General features: G+C 39.5%; 1 pseudogene; it reads left to right on the top strand.

Moving 5' to 3' along the window:
* Window positions 1-807: 807 nt before the first annotated feature.
* LOC114029632 lies at window positions 808-1,152 on the top strand (annotated as a pseudogene).
* The last annotated feature ends 22,554 nt before the right edge of the window (window positions 1,153-23,706 follow it).

Below are 23,706 nucleotides of genomic sequence, written 5' to 3' on the forward strand. Positions count from 1 at the left end.
TCCACAACTAGAATCAGTAGCAAAAATAACCAGAGCCGGAAGCGGGAATGGTTGAATCGAGAAAGGAGTCAGCGCTAGGGAACAATCTGCTTAACTCAGCCCAGCAATGGATTGACCTGCCAGCTGAGAAACCCACCGTGTTCTGCAAAATCAGTGGGAGTGATGGTCCATCTCATACATCCCAACCAGAAATGAACTTGATGGGTATCTCATGAGGAGAAAAAAGGACTTGGCTACACATTTTTCCTACACGTATGCCTCAGTAACACTGTAATTCAAGTTTGAACCCATTCTCCCTAGGGACCAGGTCAACAGAGGCGAGAGTGCATCCCCATTTTGGGAGATGTTTTTGCAACTTCTGTCCTTGATAAACTTTCTCAGTAATCAACCTATTGTTTAAAAATTAATTGATGCCAATTGGTTGGTATTGGAGGGGGCAGCAATCTAGATGGTGGTTTATGAGCAATAGTATTAGAAAGACCAATCCCTCAGGATTACTGGATACTAGTACCCTGACGAAAGAAATAGTCATTTGCTGGGTAGCCAACCAGCCTGTGCAAATTACAGGAGAGTGAGTCCAGAGGCGGCGCTCCATGCAAAAATAAATATAAGGTAACTTTGTGGTAGAAAAGACACACAGTATGCCAAAATAATCTTCCTAAAGCACAGATCTGAACATGTCACTCCCCTGCTCAAAAATCTTCAATGGCTCCTTATCACCTCTTTAATAAATTTCAAACTCTTTAGCCAAGAATGTGAGGCACTCCACTTCTGATGCCAACTTGTAGAGCCTGAGAAGGCTCAGGCATGGCGGCCACGGCCAAGGGCATCCCTGCCGTCCAGCAGGAGAGTCTGGGACGAGACGATGCCGAAGAGGCCACAGAGCCCGCCAAGGCAGACATCACGGGGCTGTGCCACGACATGTTCTCCAAAATGGCCACGTGTCTAACAGGTGAGCTGACAGCCACCAGTGAAGATTATAAACTTCTAGAAAATATCAACAAACTGACTAGGTTGAAGTATCTAGAAATGAAAGATATTGCGGTAAACATAAGTAGAAACCCAAAGGACTTACACCAGAAATCTGCAGCACTTCAGCCTGAGGAGCAAGTAGCAGCTCTCAGGGAGGCAGCTTGCAAGTTGGATGCATAGTCAAAGAAATTAGAAACAGAGTACAAGAAATTATAGAGGCGATGAAAGAATTCATTAGCATAAACAAGAATGTTTCCTAAGAGCTGAAATAAGTGGGATGGAACTTATTGCTATACTTCAGTCCCTAAAAGGAAGCGGTGCTGCTGATCCAAGGAAAATCCCAGCCCTCACCTCTGGTTGGATGTGTAACTTTGGCCAGCCCTTGGTGTTTCCTAAACCTGGAGCCCCTGGAACCTCATCTTGTCATGTGCTTCACTGTGTGCCCTGGACCGAGGCTCAGAAATCAGGATCAACCCCGTCTGGAGCAGACACAGGAGAGGCTCTCATCTCCCCATCTCCTCCCTTCTTCCCCCTCCCCTGGGCTTCCCCCACCCCCTTCAAAACCTGTTCTTCAACTTAAATAATAAATGCCGACATAGGACCCTCAAAAAAAATTTTCATGTTACTACACTTCATGTACTCTGTTTTAACCAAATCTGTCTAAGATTTCATCTTCTTTCAATCTTTTTAAAATCTCAGTTGGTTGATGAGAGTTCCCTGTGTATCCACATCAGTCTTTTTAGGGAGCTCTCTCCCCCATTTTACACGTGTCTCCAAAATGACTTTCTTGAGAGCTTTCTGTCCATGTTGGGCTAACTTACTTCACCAAATATTAGGCTTCTATATCTTACCTCTACTTTCTCTGGAACCCTTTGAAATTTCTCCCAAAATCTAGGGTTCATATTAGACAATGTCCAGCTTTCTTTACTTTCACTGTCAGGAATGCTATAATATCATGGTCTCCAAGTTCCTCATTGTTTCTACATAGGCAAACAGTTCTTCTTTGTCTGTCAGAATAGGATCCAGGTTATAAATTCTCCTCGTCACTTCCTCTACTGTTGGAAAAATAAAATTATCTGTGATGGGATGGGGGTGGGGATACATGTATATACACTTGCTGGATACCATGGGTATGCTGGTAAATATCTAACAACTAGCTCTCCAAAAATGCATAATATACTTTTAAATTTAATCTGCAGTAAGATTTTCTCCATCACTTTCTTAAGTCTGAATAATCAATAAAACAACAAATTGAGCCCTGATTTGTACCATTTGCCAAATTACAAGGTGTAAATGTTCCCTCTGAAAATTTAACAACTGGCTCTCATGAGCCTATATGAGCTGACTCCAACACATCCCTGTAGGATATCTCAGGTAAAAGCAGCAGTAAATCTTAAACCAATTCATATACTACCTTCCTCAAGCCCATAAGAAGACAAGGTGTCATTTACGATGTTAGAGATTATAGTTCATAATTTGCCAGAGATGTGCTGCTAGGTTCAAGCCACCAGCCCACTGGTCTCATACGTGAAAGATTATTATGTGTATTATTATATGTATTATTATGTATAAAAGTCCTCTGCCCCACCCAAGTTATATTGCTTGAACTATCTGGACAAGATAGAAATTTGGAGGAAAATTTATGGCTCAGGCCCACTCCAAGTCTAGGAAATTTGCTAGCTTAGTCTTGACCTTCTACATTGCCATTACCCAAGTACGTAATTTTTATTAGACATAGAAAAGAATACAAAGGAAATGTTTTAAGTGTTCCTCTCCTGGAACACTTCACCCAATCATCTCCTGGTACTTTATCTCTTACCTGCAGGATGCAGAAAGGGAATAAGCAGTCGAGGGCATCAGAGACCTATGGGGTGCTACTGTCCAGGGTCAGCTGGGCACAATGTCCTGAACAGGGACAGTGATAACAATGAGGCAGGAGGACAGTGCCTTGGGTCACATGGGTCTCCTGACCTTACCAGCTGATGAAACTTTACAGCAACTGAGTAAGATCTAATCCTACCCAGTCTTGGCCTCTGCCTGCTACTTCATTTTCCATCCATAGTACTTCAGTCTTTAAAAAATATTTTTTTGTTTAATAATATTTTATTTTTTCAAATTATATGTAAAGACAATTTTCAGCATTCCTTTTTTGAAAGATTTTGAGTTCCAAATTTTTCTCCCTCCCCAAGATGGAAAACGATCTGGTATAGGTTATACATGTGCAATCGTGTAAAACATTTCTACATTAATCATGTGGTGAAAGAGGAAACAGAACAAAAGGAAAACAAAAAAAAAAAAAACGATCAAAAAAGTGAAAACAGTATGCCTTGATCTGAATTCAGATTCCCTCAGTTCTTTCTCTGAATGTGGATAGTATTTTCCATCATGAGTCTTTTGGAAATGTCTTAGATCATTGTATTGCTGAGAAGAGCTAAGTCAATCATATTTGATCATTACACAATATGATTGTTACTGGGTACAATGTTCTCCTGGTTCTGCTTACTTCGCTCAGTATAAGTCTTTCCAGGCTTTTCTGAAATTTGCCTGCTCATCATTTCTTATAGCACAATAGTATTCCATTACGTTCATATACCACAACTTGTTCAGCCATTCCCCAAATGATGGGTATCCCCTCAATTTTCAATTCTTTGCTACCACAGAAACAGCTGCTATAAATACTTTTGTACATGTGGGTCCTTTTCCCTTTTTTATAATCTCTTTTGGATGCAGACCTAGAAGTGCTATTGCTGGATCAAAGGATATGCACAGTTTGACTGCCTTTTGGGCATAGTTCCAAATTGCACTCCAGAATGGTTGGATCCATTCACAACTCTATCAACAATGCATTATAATACTTTAGTCTTGTCTCTGTGCCAAGGTCTGTTCCAGTGCTTCTGGCTCAGACTTCAGTGGTCATCTGAAGCAACAGTAAATAGTGACCAGAAACAGCCACATGTCCACTCCCTCTCCCCTCCACAATTCTTCCTTTCTGTTCCCAGAATTTGAATCAAATGGCTGACCTGAGATCTTTCTCAAGGGCAAAGGAAGGAAAAGGTCATGGAAAGGCTTACCTACACACCCACATACAAAACGCCAACACAAAGCCCCCAATTTCTCATGCACTTATCCCACTGTCCCAAGTATGTATTCAGGCAGTCCCTTTTCCAATGTTTCATTTACTCAGTTTCCCCTTTTGAAACACTTGAGGTCCGTAAGGCTCTCATAGAGATGAAATGCATCTCAGACACTTGCTATATACAATCAAGGAAAGTCATTAATTTATCAACTGTTTTGCTTTTTATAGAATTAGCTCTTTAACAGATGAATGAATAGTTAAAGGTTCTCATCACTACATTTCATGTGTCAATGTCAGGTTCGTGATCTATTTTCCTAAGCCCCTCTAGTTCTTCCCTCTGTCCACACAATCTATAGTATACTCCCACAATAATATCATTTTTGGTTTTTCCTCTTTTAACCAAAGCTCTCCATCTAGCTCCCATTTCAGATTACTGGATGCCCTCATATACTTGTGTATGTATACACATACTAATTTTTTAAAAATATACACTACTACTACATTTCTCCTTCTGTTTCTTTTGCATGGCATGCCCTTTTAGAACCATATTTCAGTCACAAGTTCCATCCCACCAAGTGTCAGTGATCACTAAGAGATCAAATTGCCTCCTTGCATAAAGATCTCTAGTTCATCTAGTTTAACACCCACATCCTTGGTGCATTTCTATACAGAACACCTGAAGCTGTGGGCTTTATGGTGGGTTCTCCTCAGCTGGGCAACTGGTACTTATTAAGCACTTACTGTATACCAGGCACCATGCTAGACCTGGAGTTTCAAAGACAGACAAAAGCAACCTTTCCTCTCAAGGAGTTGGTCAGCTTTTTATCTTGTTTTTTGCCTACTATTCTCTATGTTACCAAGCCTGGAAGATTGATGTGAACAATTTTCTCTCTTTCCCCCTTTCCTTTTCAGTTTAAAGCTATCTTGATCAGGTTTACAAGACTTCAGGCAAGATAATTTCTAGTATTTCCTTGATCACTTGGCTATGTGACTCTGCTAGATAGTCCAATGGAAAGAATATTGGACTTGATATTTAAATCCTGATTCCCTTACTAGCTGTATGACCTTAGGCAAGTCACCTAACCTCATAGAATGTCAGGTTTTAAATGAGCCACTGAGGTCATTTAATCCAACCTGGAATCCCTTCTATAAAATTCCCTATAAATAGTCATCCAAGCTCTGTTTGAAAACTTTCAGTCACAGGGATCTGAAAATGAAGATATTAATATTTGCACTATCTACTTCTCGGAGTTGTTATGAAGAAGATGCTTTGTAAAGTTTGAAATTCTATGGAAGTGTTCAGTGGTAGAGTGGGAGGGGCAGAGGCCAGCTGTACAGCCTGTGATGGAGAGGAAGTGAGAAAGAAAGAAAAGAGGAAACTTGGCATGTGGTTGTCCACAAAACATCCCACAAGCTGGTCCTGGGACAGGCAGGAGCCAGGACCACGGGTTTGTATCAGAGTTCAGGGCAGTACAAGATCCAAGTCTTACCTGGAAGGGACTTCTCAAAAAAGTCATAAGTGAGCCTTCTCTTCTTAAGCTTAATCCTTAGTGGGAATAGCTAAGAAGATGATGGAAAGAAGGAATTAAATATAATTCAGAAGACTTTTATTTAAGGATCTATTTATCTAAGCAAGGCACTACACTGGGGATACAGAGATGAAACCGAAACTTTAACTATCCTCAAGGAGTTGATGGATATTCTAGAAGAGGCAGATTCAGCATGTACTCAGATAGTAAGATGGCAATGTGCTAGGTGGTTTGGAGACTAGTTGAAGACTTTGTGGTTCTGCCTAAGTTATACTCACCCACGCTGCGCTCATTCCCCTGCTTTGTGCAACCTACAGAAAAGCGGCTATCACTTAAATAATTAGGGAGTATAGATTATATTTTGTACACCAAGTGGTGCTACCATCATTCTGCCATTCCATTGGCTTCATTAAGGAGTATTTGGTGCACATGGATTGGCTGTCCCAATGGCTTCACTATCTCCACTCATCACCAGAGGGCGCTTGCCTACAAGCTCTTAGAATACTTGCCTTGGCTGAGGTTTCTAAGTTGCATGGAGTGGGGCTTTGCTGCTAGACCTGTTCTGATATTGATCTGGAGGAATGAAAATAGAATACCATTATGAAATGTTAAAATGCGAGAAACTTTGCTTTGCCTCATCTAGACCTCTTATCCCGGAGATTATCTTCAATTCAATCAACTCAATATTTCTTCCATTCTATAGTCAACTCACACTGTATCCACACACATTTTCATTGGACGATGAGGATGAATAAGGTCCTTGGTAAGAGCTGTTCCACAAAGTGCACAGTCAAATCATCAGTCACCCCCACCTACAATGCCAGTCCTTCCAAACATTTTCTGAAGTATAATTCCTCCTCCTAATCACCATCCCTTTTCCTTTTTTCCCCCCATCCCTTTTCTACAAGTGGTTAAAAGGCTGGGGGCAGACTTTCAGAGGTTATGGTTTTCAATCAACCCTGCAGAGAAATGTTGTGGGAAGGGAGAATTAATCCTCCCTCCTTCTTACCAGTTGGTATTCCTCTGACTGCTTCATCCAGGTACCCCAGGACCTGTCTAGACTATGTCTAGTATCTTCCACCATCCTGCTGAAGGCTTTAGCAATGGTTGCTGTGCATAGAGATATCAGTGTGAGCACAAGGGTCACTTACTTTCTGTGGCAGACATAGACCGTAGAACATACACCTATATCTAGAGGGTTCTTACAAGTAGAGATTATTTCCTTTATTTGTACCCCCAATCCCTTGTCACAGCACCTCACATACAGTAGGTGCTTAATAAATGCTTGTTGATTAATTTCCTGTACCCTAAAAGTCAAGGAAGAAAATCTTTTCAAGAACAAAGAAAATGGAAACTTGAGGAAATATAAGCCTACACACATTCCCTACTTTTCCTAGGGCCTCACTGATCTATTAACCCCAGTTATGGTATGAGAAATGCTATACCCCCCCCTACACACACACACACACACACACACACACACACACACACACACAGCCCTGAATGCTATGCTATATAAATATTGGATCAGACCTTTCAAAGGAGAGGTGAGAAAATGTACTTCCCTTCTTTCTCTGCAGAGGTGAGGGACTATGAGTGTTAAAAACACATATACTATCAGACTGGGTTCATGTATTGGCTAGTTTTCCTGAGCTAATTTTTTCTTTTGTTTTAAAAAATTCTTTGTTATAAGAGAAGGCGCTCTGATGAGGGAAGGATGCTTCTGGATATAAAGCCAATGAAAAAAGAGAGAGGTTAATTAAATTTTTAAAAATTTGTTCCAAGTCAATAGAGAGATATAGACAAAAGTCTCCTGGAGTATCTGAGAAGAGAGTGCTAACTGAGGAAATCAAGGAAGGCTTCATAGGGGAGATGAAGGCGTCTGAGATGAATCTAGAAAGAAAATTAGACAGAAATGAGAAGGAAATGCATGGGGGGCAGTTTGCACAAATGGACAGAGATGGGAGATAGAATGCTGAGATAGAAAGTATGGACAGGGGGCAGCTAGGTAGGGCAGTGGATAGAGCTCCAGCCTTGGAGTCAGGAGGACCTAAGTTCAGATATGGCCTCAGACACTTGACAGCTGTGTGATCCTGGACAAGTTACTTAACCCCAATTGCCTAAGCAAAAAGAAGAAGAAGAAGAAGAAGAAGAAGAAGAAGAAGAAGAAGAAGAAGAAAGAAAGTATGGATAGCCACTTTGACAGCTCTATTAATTTGACCAGGTTAAAGGATAAGGCCTTTATATTTTTTTATATTTTTATATATTTATATATAAATATGTTTTATATTTTTATATTTTTTAAATTTAATTTTTTTTTACAATTAACAAGTATTTGTTTTTTCTTTGTCCTGCTTCTTCCCCAATTTGGGGGGAAAATTATAGTAACGAATATGCATAGTCAAACAAAACAAATTCCCACATTGGCCATATATGTCTCATTCCATATCATGAGTCCATCACTTTTCTATCAGCAGATAGGTAGCAAAATGACTAATATGAAATTATTTTACACAATTACATATGTGTAACATATCCCATATAATATATCTCAGGGAGGGGGGAGGGAAGGATAGAATTTGGAACTCAAAATTTTTTTTTAAATGAATGTTTAAAATTGTTTTTTACCTGTAATTGGGAAAAAAATTATACACACACACACACACACACACACGTGTGTGTTAAAAGATAGGTAGCATGCTTCATCAGTCCTCTAGAATTGTGGTTGGTCATTATGTTGATCAGTGTTCTTAAGTCTTTCAAAGTTGTTTGTCTTCACAATATTCTTTTTGTATAAATTTTTCTGCTGGTTCTGATTACTTCCCTCTGAATCAGTTCGTACAAGTCTTCTCAGGTTTCTCTGAAACTATCTGTTTTGGGGAGCAGCTAGGTGGTGCAGTGGATAGAGCACCAGCCCTGAAGTCAGGAGGACCTGAGTGCAAACCCAGCCTCAGACCAAACACTTGACACTTACTAGCTGTGTGACCCTGGGCAAGTCACTTAATGCCAATTGCCTTAAAAAAAAAAAAAAAAGAAACTATCTCTTTTGAAATTTCTTCCAGCACAATTGTATTGCGTTACATTCATATACCATTATTTGTTCAACCATTCCCAAATTGAGAGGCATCCCTCAATTTCTATTCCTTTGCCAATAAAAAAGAGCTGCTATAATTTCTCTTCCTTTGATCTCTTTGAAGTAGAGCCCTAACATTAGAGTTGGTGGAACCATGGGCATGCAGTGTATTATTGGGGCAAAGGTTGCTACCCAAGTTCACTTCCGAATACAGTATGGCCAATGAACAAAGTTACTCCCTTGCATGTAAGATCCAGGGTCTTGATTTCAGAGTCAATCTAATGCTGAACTGGGTCCCAGTTGCTTCTAGGGGCGTGCTGGAAGACTGAGCTTGATTATCTGCAGACTATGGCATAGACTACAGTTCTTGGACTTCTAGTGGCTCTCCTGACCTTTAGAGACTATCCTATTCTGTTTCCAATACTACTTCTCCTAAGGCAGGAAAGAGGAGATTGGATCAACATCAGGCCATATGTTCACTGACCACATGTTGACCCAGGTACAGAGAGTAAACTATTACCTCTCTCTCTCTCTCTCTCTCTCTCTCTCTCTCTCTTCCTCCTCCTCTGCCTCCTCCTCCTCCTCCTCACTTTGGCTGGTTGGCGCATTTGAATGAACACCCAGGTCTGGCTCATCAGTCAATCAAAAACCCATTTCTCTACCACATGATTAGCTAATATGAAATAGTCATAGAATGCCTGTGAATTCTCTGCATTAGAGATCAGGATTCCTCCATTCTACATCATCAAGTACTTCTAGAAGTAGAATCCCCAAACATGTATGTTCCCGGGGCTAATCCCTCATTGGCCAGCCCCCTGTTACAATATTTTAATATCTGATTAATCCTTCATTTTCTAGGCCAGTGTTTCCTAAATTTTTTTGGTTCTGCCAACCCCTTTCAACAACAAAAAATGTGTTGTGAACTCCCACAATATACTATTAGCTATATACTTTAGATTTATTCATTAAATGTTTATAGTAATTACAATGATCACTTTTGCTATAAAAATTCCAAATTAAAATTTATATTATATGATTATAAAATATTAAATTTTGTTCTACCTACAGTTATGAAAACTAAAAATTTATTATAAAATTAGCAGCTAGGTGGCACAATGGTTAGAGCACTGGCCCTGGAGTCAGGAGGACCTGAGTTCAAATCCAGCCTCAGATACTTACTAGGTGTGTGGCCCTAGGCAAGTCACTTAACCCTGTTTGCCTCAGTTCCCTCATATGTAAAATGAGCTGGAGAAGGAAATGGTAAACCACTCCAGTATCTTTACCAAGAAAACCCCAAATGGGGTCACAAAGAGTTGTACATGACTGAAATAACTGAACAACAATAACAAAAATATTATAAAATAATTACAAATATTTTATATAGGACATACTATAGGAATTAAAAGAAGTAATCTAGGAAGATCTCATATACTTACTATTATCTGGAAGACTTCATATTAAATTTCTTAATTTTATACATTTTGTTGAATATAATAACATTTTAATTAAATAAGTTAACAACTTAGAAAGTGTTCAGCATGACACAATAGTTGTATATAAACCTAATTTTGATGTTGAACTTTTTTATTTGAACAAAAACTTACCATATTTGGCTCAACAAAGACACAGTCTTAAATCAGGTTCTCCATTGAATTTGTTTCTGTATTTTGATCTAAAACAAGAAAAAAACAAAAGTGCTTGATCATACAAATATGTGATAGAAGATGGTAGAATTTTATAAGCTCTCTTGCTGAGAGATGAAAATTCATTTTTCATTTTAGCCACTTAACTAGTAAAAATGAATAGCTAATTATGATATAAAACATTTACTTTTCTAATGACTAATGCCAAGTGCTGTATTAAATGATAAATGTACTTAAAGTTCAATTGCATATATTGTTTCATTTTTAACAATGTTTATATATAACCTAATCTTTTTGAGGAAAGTATCTCTTCAGATATGATTTATTATCTTTCCCCCAAACCCTCCCCACTTTCTACATTCCTTATTACTGTAGAGGGCAACACCATTCTCCCAGTCCCTAGGAGTCCCAACCTAAAAGGCATCCCGTATTCCTCACTATCTCTCACTCCCATGTCCAAAATGTTGCCAACGCCTGTCAATTTCACCTTTTCAACATCTCTCAAATATGCCGCCTTCTCTCCTCTGATACTACCCCCCACCCCTGGTGTAGGTTCTTATTACCTGACACCTGGACTATTGCAGTAGGCTCCTATTGAGGGGGGACTGCATGTCTCAAGTCTCTCCTCACTCCAATTCATTCTCCATTCAGCTATCAAAGAGATTTTCCTAAAGTACAGGTCCAACCATGTCACCCCACTCAACAAACTTTGGTGGCTCCTTAGCACCTCCAGGACCAAATACAAAACACTCTAGCATTCAGAGCCCTTCATAACTTAGTCCCTTCCTACCTTTCCAGTCTTCTGACACCTTACTGTCTGCCACACACTCTTTGATCCGATGACCCTACCACCTTCTACAAGAAACCTTTCCCAACCCCTTCTTAATTCAAGTGCTTTCCCTCTTTTCATTATCCCCTATTTATTCTGTGTATATCTTGTTTGGCCATCTGTTTAGCCATCTATCTACAATGGATAGAAGACCGGGTCTGGAATCAGGAAGACTCATCATTCTGAGTTTAAATGCAGCCTCGGATACTTACTAGCTGTGTGGCCCCAGGCCCTGTTTGTCTCAGTTTCCTCATCCATAAAATAAGCTGGAGAAGGAAATAGCAAATCATTCCAATACGTTTGCCAAGAAAACCCCCAATGGGATCACAGAGAATTGGACAGGACTGAAACAACTGATCAATAACAATAACAAAATAGCTAGTTTGTATATATTTATGAGTTTGTGGTCTCCCCATCAGACTGTAAACTCCCTGAGGACAGGGACTGTCTTTTGCCTCTTTTGTATCTCAGCACTTTAGCACAGTGCCTAGAACAAAGTAGGCACTCAATATGTGTCTATTGATTGACTCTCTCCTCTTCTATCATTAGCACACCAACTATACTTTCATAAAACCTCTAAAGAATGACTAACTAGTATTACCATTTATTTGAAAATCAGCCAGATAGAAGAATAGTAATATAAGCAAAGAATGATTTTTTTTCTTCTTCTTAGTTTTTTATCACTAATTTTTAACATTCTTTTCTGTTCAGATTTTGAGTTCCAAATTCTCTCCCTTCCTCTCACCCCTCCACTGAGAAGGCAAACAATATGTCAGTTATATGTGTGAAATCATGCAAAACATATTTCCATATTAGCCGTATTACAAAAAGGCAAGAAAAATAAAGTGAGAAAATTATACTTCAATCTGCACTCGGAGTTCATCAGTTCTCCCTCTGGGGGTGGATAACATTTTTTAATCATGACTCCTTTGGAATTGTCTTGGGTCACTGTATTGATCAGAGTAGCCAAGTCTTTCATAGTTGATCATCATTACATTGCTGTTATGGTGCACAACGATCTTCTGGTTCTGCTCACTTCACTTTGCATCAGTTCATGTAAGTCTTTTCAAGTTTCAGAAATGTGAATTAAAACAACTCTGAGATACCACATCACACCTATCGGAATTGACAAATGCTAGGGCAGCTAGGTGGTGCAGTGGATAGAGCACTGGCCCTGGAGTCAGGAGGACCTAAGTTCAAATCTGGACTTAGACACTTAACACTCACTAACTGTGTGATTCTGGGCAAGTCACTTAACCCCAATTGCCTTGCCCCCCTCCAAAAAAAAATTGACAAATGCTGGAGGGGATGAAGGAAAATAGATGGACTAATAAACTATTGGTGGAGTTATGAACTGGTCCAATCATTCTGCAGAACGATTTGGCACTATGCCCAATATCCTTTGGGACTCAAGATGAAAAAACCCAGAGAAGGAATTGATGGAGTTTGAATGCAGATCAAAGCTTACTATTTTCATTTTCTTTATTTTTTTTGTGTTGTTTTTCTTTTGGTCTGTTTCACAACCTGACTAATATAGAAATATGTTTTACATGATTGCACATATATAACCTATATAAAATTGCTTACCATCTTAGGGAGGGGGAGGTGAGGGAAGAAGGGAGAAAATTCAGAACGCAAAAAAAATTTTAATGAATGTTAAAATATGTATTTACATGTAATTGGAAAAAATAAAATACTATTAAAATAATTTGCATTTCTCTAATAAATAGTGATTTAGAGCATTTTTCATGTGAGTGTGGATAGTTTTGATTTCTTCTTCTGAAAACTACCTGTTCATATCTTTTGACCACTTATCATTTGGGAAATGGTTCTTATTTTTATGTTTGACTCAGTGCCTCTGTATTAGAGAAATGAGGCTTTTATTAGAGAAATTTACCTTTAAATTTTTTTATTTTAGGGGCAGCTAGGTGGCGCTGTGGATAGAACACCAGCCCTGAAGTCAGGAGGACCTGAGTTCAAATGCGGCCTCAGACCAAACACTTGACACATACTAGCTGTGTGACCTTAGACAAGTCATTTAACCCCAATTGCCTTACCAAAAAAAAATTTTATTTTACTTCATTGTCTGTGGTACCTTTTAGCAAAATATAGTTTCCCTGCTTATCTCTTCTAATGAGGTTGATTTTTGCTTTTGTTTTATCTGAGATCATGATTGCTGCCCCTTCAGCTGGAGCATAATAGATTCTGCTCCAACAGTTTATTTTAATTCTGTATGTCTTTTTGTTTCAAGTGTATCACTTGTAAACAATATATTTGTTGGATTTCTAATCCATTTTTCTATCCACTTCCATTTTATGGGTGAGCTCATCACATTCACATTTAATTATGGTTACTAACATGTATTTCCCTCTGGCCTATTTTCTTCTTTTTATACTTGTCTCTCTCTTTCTACCCTGTCTCTCTTCAAAAGTCTGTTTTGCTTCTGACCACTGCCTCCCTTAATCCACACTCCTTTTTATCATCTCCCCCATCCTGTTGATTTCTATACCCAGCTAAGTGTGTATACATATTCTTTCCTCTTTGAACCAATTCCAATGAAAGTGAGGTTCAAGCATTGCCCACCTCCCTTTTTTCCCTTCCACTATAAAAGTTATTCCTTGTACACCTCTTTTATGTGGAAAAATTTCCCCCTTTCTACCTCTCCCTTCTTCCTTCTCCCTGTGCATCCTTCTTTCTCATCAAGGAGTGAATGACAGGCAAAGTCAAAGTCACTTGCAGGAGAAGTGCCATGCCAATATCAGTGTTTGTGCTCCCACCATGATGAACTCTGATGAGGTCAAAGAAAAATTTTATGAAGAGTTGGAGATTTTCATGATCAGTGTGCCTAAGGGGATAAGCTTGTAATTCTGGGTGACTTTAATGCCAGAGTAAGCACAGACTATCAGATATGACAAGGAGTCCTTGGGAGGAATGGAGTAAGAAACAGCAACAGTCACTTACTACTGAAAACTTGTGCATTTCATGACCTTCTCATCACCAACACTGTCTTCTCTTTACCTAAATGCAATAAAACTTCATGGATACACCCTTATAACATACATCAGCATTTAATAGAATATATCATTGTAAGAAGAGACAGACGGGATGTGAAAGTAGTGAAGGGAATGCATGGTGTAGAATGCTGGACCAATTGTAGACTTATTATCTCTCAGCTAAACTTTCGTATTCAACAAAAGCAGCCGCCTCATGGCAAGATGATTACCAGAACAATTAATGTCAACAGAGTGCTTCTCTGAACAGTTCATTCCTAACTTGGAGGGAAAGCTGAGCCAACACATGGTTGGCAACAGTGGAGCAGGAATAGAGTGGACAGTTTTCAGAGATCTGGCGTAGAGCACCACATTTACTCATCTGGGCCAGAACACTCACAAACATCGAGATTGGTTTGATGAAAATAATGGGGAAATTTAGAAACTGCTAAAAGAAAAATGAAAACCCCACAGGGTTTACCAGCAGGATAGTTTGTCCATCTCTAAGAAGGCAACATTTAGCTCCATCAAAAGGAAAGCGCAAGCAAAGATTAGAAAGATGTGGGATTCTTGGCTCAGTAAGAAGACAGATGAAATTCAGTTTTAATCTGATAGTAACAATCCAAAGAGCTTTTATGATGCTCTGAAGCCTATTTATGGGACAAAAAACTATGACGCATTTCAATTACTCAGCACTGATGGTACCACATTGATTAATGATAAGGACACGATCCTGGAGAGATGGGCTGAACACAATAAATTGTCCAATGCTGAAGCCATTGACCGTATAACTCAGGCCGAAGTCAATCTCTCTCTAGCTGACCTTCCAACTGAAGAAGAGGTTTGGAATGCCATTGGGCTCCTCTCACGGGGCAAAGTGCCTGGTGCTGATTCCGTTCCAGCTGAGATTTACAAGGGTCCACTGCTCATGCAAAAGCGGACTGAAATTTTCCTGGTTATATGGCAAGAGGAAGTTATCCCCCTAGGAGTTCAAGGATGCCTCCACTGTCCATCTCTATAAAGGAAAAGGAAATAGATTGTCCTGTGACAATTGCAGGGGTGGGGGGGTGGGTCTCTCTTTCCTATTTATTGCTGACAAGATTCTTGCCAGAGTCCTCCTTCATCAGCTAATCCTTCACCTGGAAGGTGGTCATCTGCCCAAGAACTTGTGTGGCTTCAGGAAAGGTCAAGGAATGGTGGATATGCTGTTTGCGCCAACAGCTCTGGGGGAAATGCCAGGAGCAGAACAGAGTGCATAATGTTTGTCGATCTGACCAAGACCTTTGATACTGTCGATCTTATGGAAGATCATGGCAGAATTTTGTTTCCCAGGGAAGTTCATCAGTATTTTACCTCAGTTCCATGACAACATGCTTACATGGGTTTCAGATATAAGTGACAACGCTCTCACACTTTCCCAGTCACCAATGGAGTGAAGCAGGGCTTTACGCTTACTCCCATGCTTTTTAGTATGTTTCCAGCAATGCTGTCAGATGCCTTCAACAAGGATGAAAATGACATCAAGATCAGCTACCACAAGTGATGGTAAATTATTTAATTTCAAAAGGCTACAGGCCAAGACTAAAGTGGAAGGAGAGTTGGTACATGGCTTTTTGTTTGCAGATGATTGTGTACTTAACACAGCCTCTGAAGCTAAAATGTAACAGAGTGTGGATCAATTCTCTGCTGCTTATACTAATTTTGTCCTAACAATTGACACCAAGAAAACAGAGATTCTCCACCAGCCAGCACCACAGCATCTGCGTGTGAAACCATTGGTTACAACAAAGGGAGAAATTTTGAATGCTTTAGATAAGTTCACTTACCTTGACAGTATGCTTTTTAGGAATGTACACACAGATGATGGGGTTGATGCACACATTGCCAGAGCTAGCTCAGTGTTTGGGAGGCTCCAAAGTGTGGGAGAGAAAAGGTATTAGACTGACTACCAAACTAAAGGTCTACAGAGCTATTGTGCTAAGCTCATTGTTGTATGCCTGTGAAACCTCAACAGTAAACCAGCACCACACCAAAAAACTGAAAAGCTTCCATTTGAATTATCTTGGGAAGATTCTGCAGATCCCCTGGCAAGATAAAGTACTGGACACTGAGGTGCTTTCTCAAGCTGAACTGCCAAGCATTCAGACTCTACTGCAAAGAGCACAACTCCGATGGGCTGGCCACATTGCTCAAATGCCAAACATACATTTGCCTAAAAGATTATTTTATGGAGAACTTGCACAGTGCCAGGACTCATACAGAGGTCAGAAGTACTACAAGGAAACTCTCAAGGTCTCTCTGAAGAACTCTGGAATCAATTGGGAGACATAGGAGATATTGGCACAGGACTGCCCAGCACGGCATACCCTCATCAAAGAAGATGCTGTGCTTTCTGAGTAAAGCATAATGGTAGTAGCTCAAAAGAAACAAGAGATGCACAAATTTAGAGGCATCTCCACTCCAAATGTTCATATGGACTATTTGTGCCCAACCTGTGGTTGGGCACATTCCAAGCTCATATTGGCCTGATCAGTCACGGTCAGATACACTGTGTCTTGACCCCAACATAGTGATGTCTTTTTGGTACTATTCAAGCACAAAGGACAACCAAAAAATTAATCATCCCATTCATATCAAGTTATGATTGCTAGGTATTTCCCTCCATCCTATTTTCTCACATCTTTCTTTCTCTCTCTATCTTTTTATCCTATCTTTCCTCAAAAGTCTGTTTGGCTTCTGACCACTTGACCTTCCTTAATCTGCCTTCCCTTTTACCATCTTCACCCTCCTGTTTCCCTATTGGGCAAGATAGAGTTCTATACCCAACTGAGTGTGTGTGTGTGTGTGTGTGTGTGTGTGTGTGAGTGTGTGTGTGTGTTCGCATGCGCGTATTCTTTCCTCTTTCAATCAATTTCAATGAGAGTGAAGTTCAAGCATTGTCCACCACCACCCCCATTTTCCCCTCCACTATAAAAGTTCTTGCCATTCTACCTCTCCCTTCTCTCTTCTCCCTCCTTCTCACCCCTTCACTTTTTTAGAGATCATTCCAACATAACTGACTTCTACCCATGCCCTCTGGCTATGTGTTATTGTTGTTATTCAATCATCATTTCAGTCATGTCCAACTCTGTTTGGTGTGACCCCATTTGGGGTTTTCTTGGCAGAGATACTAGTGGTTTGCCATTTTCTTCTCAAGCTCATTTTAATTTTAAGGACTTCTTTTTTAATTAAAATTTTAATTTATTTTTTAGTTTTCAACATTCACTTTTATAAGATTTTGAGTTCCAAATATCCCCCCTCCCCAAGACATCATGCAATCAAATATAGGTCATACCGGTACAATCATATTAAACATATTTCCGCATTAGTCATGTTGTGAAGGAAGAATCAGAATAAAAGGGGAAAAGTATAAGAAAGGAAAATGAAAGAGAAAATAGTATGTTTCAATTTGCAGTCAGACTCTATAGTTCTTTCTCTGGATGTGAACACCATTCTCCATCATGAGTCATTTGGAATTGTCTTAGATCATTGTATTGCTGAAAAAAACTAAGTCTATCTAAGTTGGTCATTGCACAATGTTGCTGTTACTGTGTACCATGTTCTTCTGGTTCTGCTCACTTCACTCAGCATCAGTTCATATAAGTCTTTGCAGGTTTTTCTGAAGTCTGTACCTGCTCATCATTTCTTATAGCACAATAGTACTCCATTACATTCATCTACCTTGTTCAGCCATTCCCCAATTGATGGGCATCCCCTCAGTTTCCAGTTCTTGGCCACCACAAAAAGAGCTGCTATAAGTATTTTTTGTACATGTGGGTCCTTTTCCCATTTTCATGATCTCTTTAGGATATAGCCCTAGAAGTGCTATTGCTGGGTCAAAGGGTATGCACATTTTTGTAACCCTTTGGGTATAGTTTCAAATTGCTCTCCAAAATGTTTGGATCAATTCACAACTCCACCAACAATGCATTAGTGTTCCAATTTTCCCACATTTTCTCCAGCATTTATAATTTTCCTGTTTTGTCATGTTAGCCAATCTGATGGGTGTGATGTGGTACCTCAGAGTTGTTTTGATTTGCATTTCTCTGATCAATAGTGATTTAGAGCATTTTTTCATATGATTGTAGATAGCTTCAATTTCTTCACCTGAAAACTACTTATTCATATCCTTTGGCCATTTATCAATTGGGGAATGACTTGTATTCTTATAAATTTGATTCACTTCTCTATGTATTTTAGATATAAGGCTTTTATCAGAGACACTGGTTATAAAAATTCTTTCCCAATTTTCTGCTTCCCTGCTAATCTTGGTTGCATTGACTTTGTGCAAAAACTTTTCAATTTAGTGTAATCAAAATTATCCATTTTGCATTTCATAATGCTCTCTCTCTCTTACTTGATTATAATTTCTTCCATTGTCCATAGATCTGATAGGTAAACTATTCCTTGCTCCCCCAGTTTGCTTATAGTATCAGCCTTTATATCTAAACCATGTACCCATTTTGACTTTATTTTGGTATACTGTGTAAGATATCAGTCTATGCCCAGTTTCTGTCATACTATTTTCTGGTTTTCCCAGCAGTTTTTGCCAGATAGTGAGTTCTTATCCTAGAAACTAGGGTCTTTGAGTTTATCAAACAATAGATTACCATAGTCATTGACTACTGTGTCTTGTGTACCTATCCTATTCCACTGATCCACCGCTCTATTTCTTAGCCAGTACTAAATAGTTTTGATGATTGCTGCTTTATAATACTATTTAAGATCTAGTATGGCTAGAACACCTTCCCTAGCATTTCTTTTCATTAATTCCCTCGATATTCTGGACCTTTTGTTCTTCCAGATTAATTTTATTATTTTTTCTAGCTCTATAAAATAATTTTTGTTAGTTTGATTGGTATGGCACTGAATAAGTAAATTAATTTAGGTAGAATTATCATTTTTATTATATTAGCTCAGCCTACCCATGAGTAACTGATGTTTTTCCAATTATTTAGATCTGATTTTATTTGTGTGAAAAGTGTTTTGTAACTGTGTTCATATAGTTCCTGGGTTTGTTTTGGCAGGTAGACTCCCAAATATTTTAGAATGTCTACAGTAACTTTAAATGGAATTTCTCTTTCTATCTCTTGCTGTTAGGCTTTGTTAGTATTATATAGAAATGCTGATGATTTATGTGGGTTTATTTTATATCCTGCAACTTTGCTAAAGTTGTTTATTATTTCAAGTAGTCTTTTACTTGATTCTCTAGGATTCTCTAAGTATATCATCATATCATCTGCAAAGGGTGATAACTTAGTTTCTTTTTTTCCTATTCTAATTCCTTCAATTTCTTTTTCTTCTCTTAATGCTAAAGCTAAAGTTTTTAGTACCATATTGAATAACAATCCTGCTTTTTAAGTTTTTTTCTCCAGTGAATTGTTTGTGCCTCTTTTACCATTAGACCAATTCTATTTTAAGGTGTTTTTTTTTATTTGTTGTGCCTCTTTTGACAAGCTGTTAGTTCTCTTGTCATCATTTGTATTACTCTCATTTCTTTTCCCATTTTTTCCCTCTACCATTCTTAGTATGTTCTTTAACTCTTCCAGGAATTATTGTTGGGCTTGGATCCAATTAGTACTTTTCTTTGAGGCTTTGCTTGTGGCTGCTTTCATGTTGTCTTCTTCTGAGTTTGTGTCTTGATTTCTGTCACAATAGTAGCTTTTTATGGTCAAGTTCTTTTGTTGTTGTTATCTGCTCTTTTTTCTGGCCTATTTCTTGAGTTTGAAAACTATGTTGAAATTAGGTTCTGCTCACCTGGGGATGGGGAGATACTTTCCCAAGCTTCAGACTTTCTCATGTTTCTGTTTTCAGAGCTAGTTCTAGGGATCTGTGAAGTTTTTGGTGCTTCCAATGTAGTGTGATCCAGGGAGAGGCGTGGACCCTACTTTCCTGGTCTGTACTCTGGTCTTTACCCTGTTCCCCTGCAGCCACAAGTGTTAGCGCTCTTCTTGGCCCTGGAACTGTGACCAACTCCCCTGATCTTCTGTAGCCACAAGTCTAGTGTTCTTTTCTGCCTTGGAATTGGGACCAGGGCCCCAACTTGTGACCAACCACCAGTGCTCCTCTCCACTCTGGAACAGCAACCCAGAACTGCATATGGGCAATAGAGTTGCCAATCAGTACCAGCTGCACCCCGTGCCGTTAAAAAGTTACCTATAATCTGTTTCTGACCAGTTGTCTGACTCCCTTACCTTCTCTGGTCTGAGAGATTTTGAAGCTGCCACTACTGTCATAGCCATCTTCAAGACCCATGGCTATGCTGCCACCACCCTCTGTGTTAACTCTCATGACTCCCATCCTATTGTTAGAAACCTCTCCTACCAACCTCTTAAGTTGTTTTAGTCTGGGAGAATGTCTCACTCTGATCTTTTATTGGCTCTGCTGCTCCAAAATTCTATTTGAGGAGATATTTTTAAAGTTGTTTGGAAGGGAATGTTGGGAGAGTTCAGCTGGGTGACTACCTCTAATCCACCATCTTGGCTCCCCAAAGGACAATTTTTAAATCAGAAAACAGCCTTTCTCAAATCGTGTGGTGCCTCTCTTATTTTACATGATCTTTCAAATATCACTGTGATATTTGACAGTGGCTCAGCAATCACAGCTGCCAGTTTTTTCAGGACCTGAGGACGTAGTTCATCTTGGTCAGTTGGCTTGAACTCACCAAGGGCAACCAGCTGCCCTCTTACTATCTTCTCATGTCTCTAGGATATCAACTCTCATTTTGCCATTTTTTCAACTATCACAGAGAAAAAAATATATTTGTAACATAACTGACTTCTCCTCTATCTTCCTTAATCAATTACTATCCATGTACTACCCCTTAAAAATAGGTGTAACCCATAGCTTCATCCTAAGCTATCTTCTCCATGTATACTTTCTGTCTTGGTGATCTTATCATCTCCCATAGAACCAACTTTAATTTCTATGCAGAAGACATATATACATATATGTGTGTGTATCCATAGATATGTATAGACACATGTACACGAGTGTATAAACAGACATATGATACCGACATATGCATGTGTATATAAACATGTCATGTACATATCTCCAGCCCTCATCTGTATCCAGAATTCTAGTTCTATATGACCAACTGCTGGACATCACTTGGATATCCCATCAGTGTCTCAAACTCAACTTGTCCAAAATTTTCTCCCAAGATTCACCTCTCTTACTTTCTCATTTCTGTAAAGGGCATTACCATCCTTCCACTTAACCAGATTCTCAGTTTCTGTATCATTCTGGACTCTTCATTCTTCTTTAAGCCCTATGTCCAATCAGTTGCCAATTTTTGTGGATTTTATCTTCATAGCAACTCTAAAAACTGCTCCTTTCTATCCAATCACAATCCAACCTAGTTCAGGCTCTCATCACCACTTGTCTGGACTATACCAAAATCTCTTCCTAGTCTTCCTGTTTCCAGTCTCTTACTTCTCCAATCTATCCTGCACAGAGCTGCCATTGATATTCCTAAAGCACAGGTCTAAATGCGTCATTGCTCTGCCCAAGAAGCTTTTGTGGCTCCCACTTGCTTCTAGGATAAAATACTCATTCCTTTGTTATTGAAAACCCTTCACAATCTTGCTATTTTTCTAGTAGGATACTTTTTTACCTTCCTTTATGCACCCTGCTGTCTTGCCAAAGTGACCTGTTTTTTGTTCCCCATGGATGACATTCCATCACTGACCTTTGTGCCTTTGCACAGGCTGTCCCTCATACCTGTGAAGCCCTTATAGGCTGTAGGCAGAGCCTTATCCCAACTCACCCTCACTCTGCCAAATTGGATTCCCAGATTGAGGCTGCCTACATCTCCCTCTCAGGATTCAGATGCCTGAATGGTTAGGGATGTCTTTCTAAAACTATTAACTCAAGTCCTCATTCTGGTGTGTCCCCTGCAACATCAAGACCAGTAATTAGTGTCCCAGTATTATTTAACCAATTAACATCAATTAGCTTTTATAAAGAAATATTTTACTGCAAAGCTATAGCAAAAGCAATAGAACAAACACATCACTGGGCTAGGGGCACATTCTGTACCCTCCACCTCCTCAGGCCCTGGGGAGAAGGGGCTCAAGCAGTTTTTACAAAACATTCACTTCACTTCCAAATTTGGCAAAACCAGTAGATGCAGTCATTCCCTTGCATGCAGGACACAGCTTGTCCACAATTAAATCAATGCTAGAGTGGGTCAAGCAGGTCATTCTTCAGGGACTCAAAAGGACACTGGACCAGGTTGTAAGCAACTCTGGTATGGATTCTGGAATTCCGATGGCTCACAAGATTGTTGTCCTTTCTGAAACTCTTTCACCAAAGAGAAGAAAAGAACAGATACAACTGGGATGGAAGTGGCATAGGGGCTGCCCCACCCAAAGGCTCCCAGAATTTCTTCCTATTCACTCAGACTACAAAGTGATATGAGAGGTAATTTGGCCACCGAGTGTCTTTGGTATGCCTACTCAATTCTAGCTCAGCAGCCAGCTAAAAGGCTTATCTTCATCACACGGTAAGTGGACAGGAAAGAATCACAGAATACCCATGCATGCTCTGGAGTACAGAACCAGACCCCTCCAGTGTGCATCATATACTTCCAGAAGCCAGTCCAACAGACATCTCTAAGAGCCCTTTGAACACACTTCTAGGACTGGTCCCTCATTGGCCAGAGCCTCATTACACCTGCCAGCAATTACCTAATTGATTATCAATTAACCAATTAACATCAATGAACTTTTACAAAGTGATATTTGCTGTGAAGATACAGCAAGAACAGAAGTTATAAACTTGGGACCACACTCTCCCCTAGATCCCTTTTCTTACTCATGCCTCTTAAAATCCCTTGCTTCTTTCTAAGTTCTGTTCAAATGCCTTCTCCTTCAGGAAGCCCACCTTAATCCACACTTGCTACTGTCTTCTCCCACAAAATTTCATTCTATGCACTTTTTATTTACTTATCTGTGTACATGTTATTCTTTTAATAGAATGTAAGCTCCTTAAGGGCAGGGACTGTTTTTTTTTCTGTATCCTCAAAGCCTAACCTGGGATCTAGCACATAGAGGTTGCTTAAAAAATAATAGTTTGCATTTATACAGCACTTCAATGTTTGCAAAATGCTACACATATTTGTTTCATTTGATATTGCCAATAAGTCCATGAAACAGGGGCTGTTGCCTCTGTTTTACAGATGATGAAATTGAGACTGAAAGGTGAAGTCACACAATTAATGTGTCTGAGGTGAGATCTGAACTCAGGTCATCCTGATTTCAGGTCCAGCATGCTTACCCACTGTGCCACCTAGCTGCTGTCTTTAACCAATGCCTATTGAATTGAACTCTGCTGTTCCTCAGGCAAAACTTTACAGAGTTCCACCTGAGCCCTAGCATAGGCCAGTACAGGCATAATTCAGCATTTAGTATACAAATCTGGGTACTTCAAGAGGAGCAGTGTCTCCTTAGTACTGGCCTATCTCCCTCTGGAGTCTCTTTGCTTTTCTGCTTTTGCTCCTTCTACTATGAGTGTACTAGGTGCCCCCAACTATGTGATCTCCCATAACCA

This window comes from Vombatus ursinus, unplaced genomic scaffold, assembly GCF_900497805.2.
Source record: "Vombatus ursinus unplaced genomic scaffold, bare-nosed wombat genome assembly UNPS02014935.1, whole genome shotgun sequence".
In the NCBI taxonomy this organism is placed as follows: domain Eukaryota; kingdom Metazoa; phylum Chordata; class Mammalia; order Diprotodontia; family Vombatidae; genus Vombatus; species Vombatus ursinus.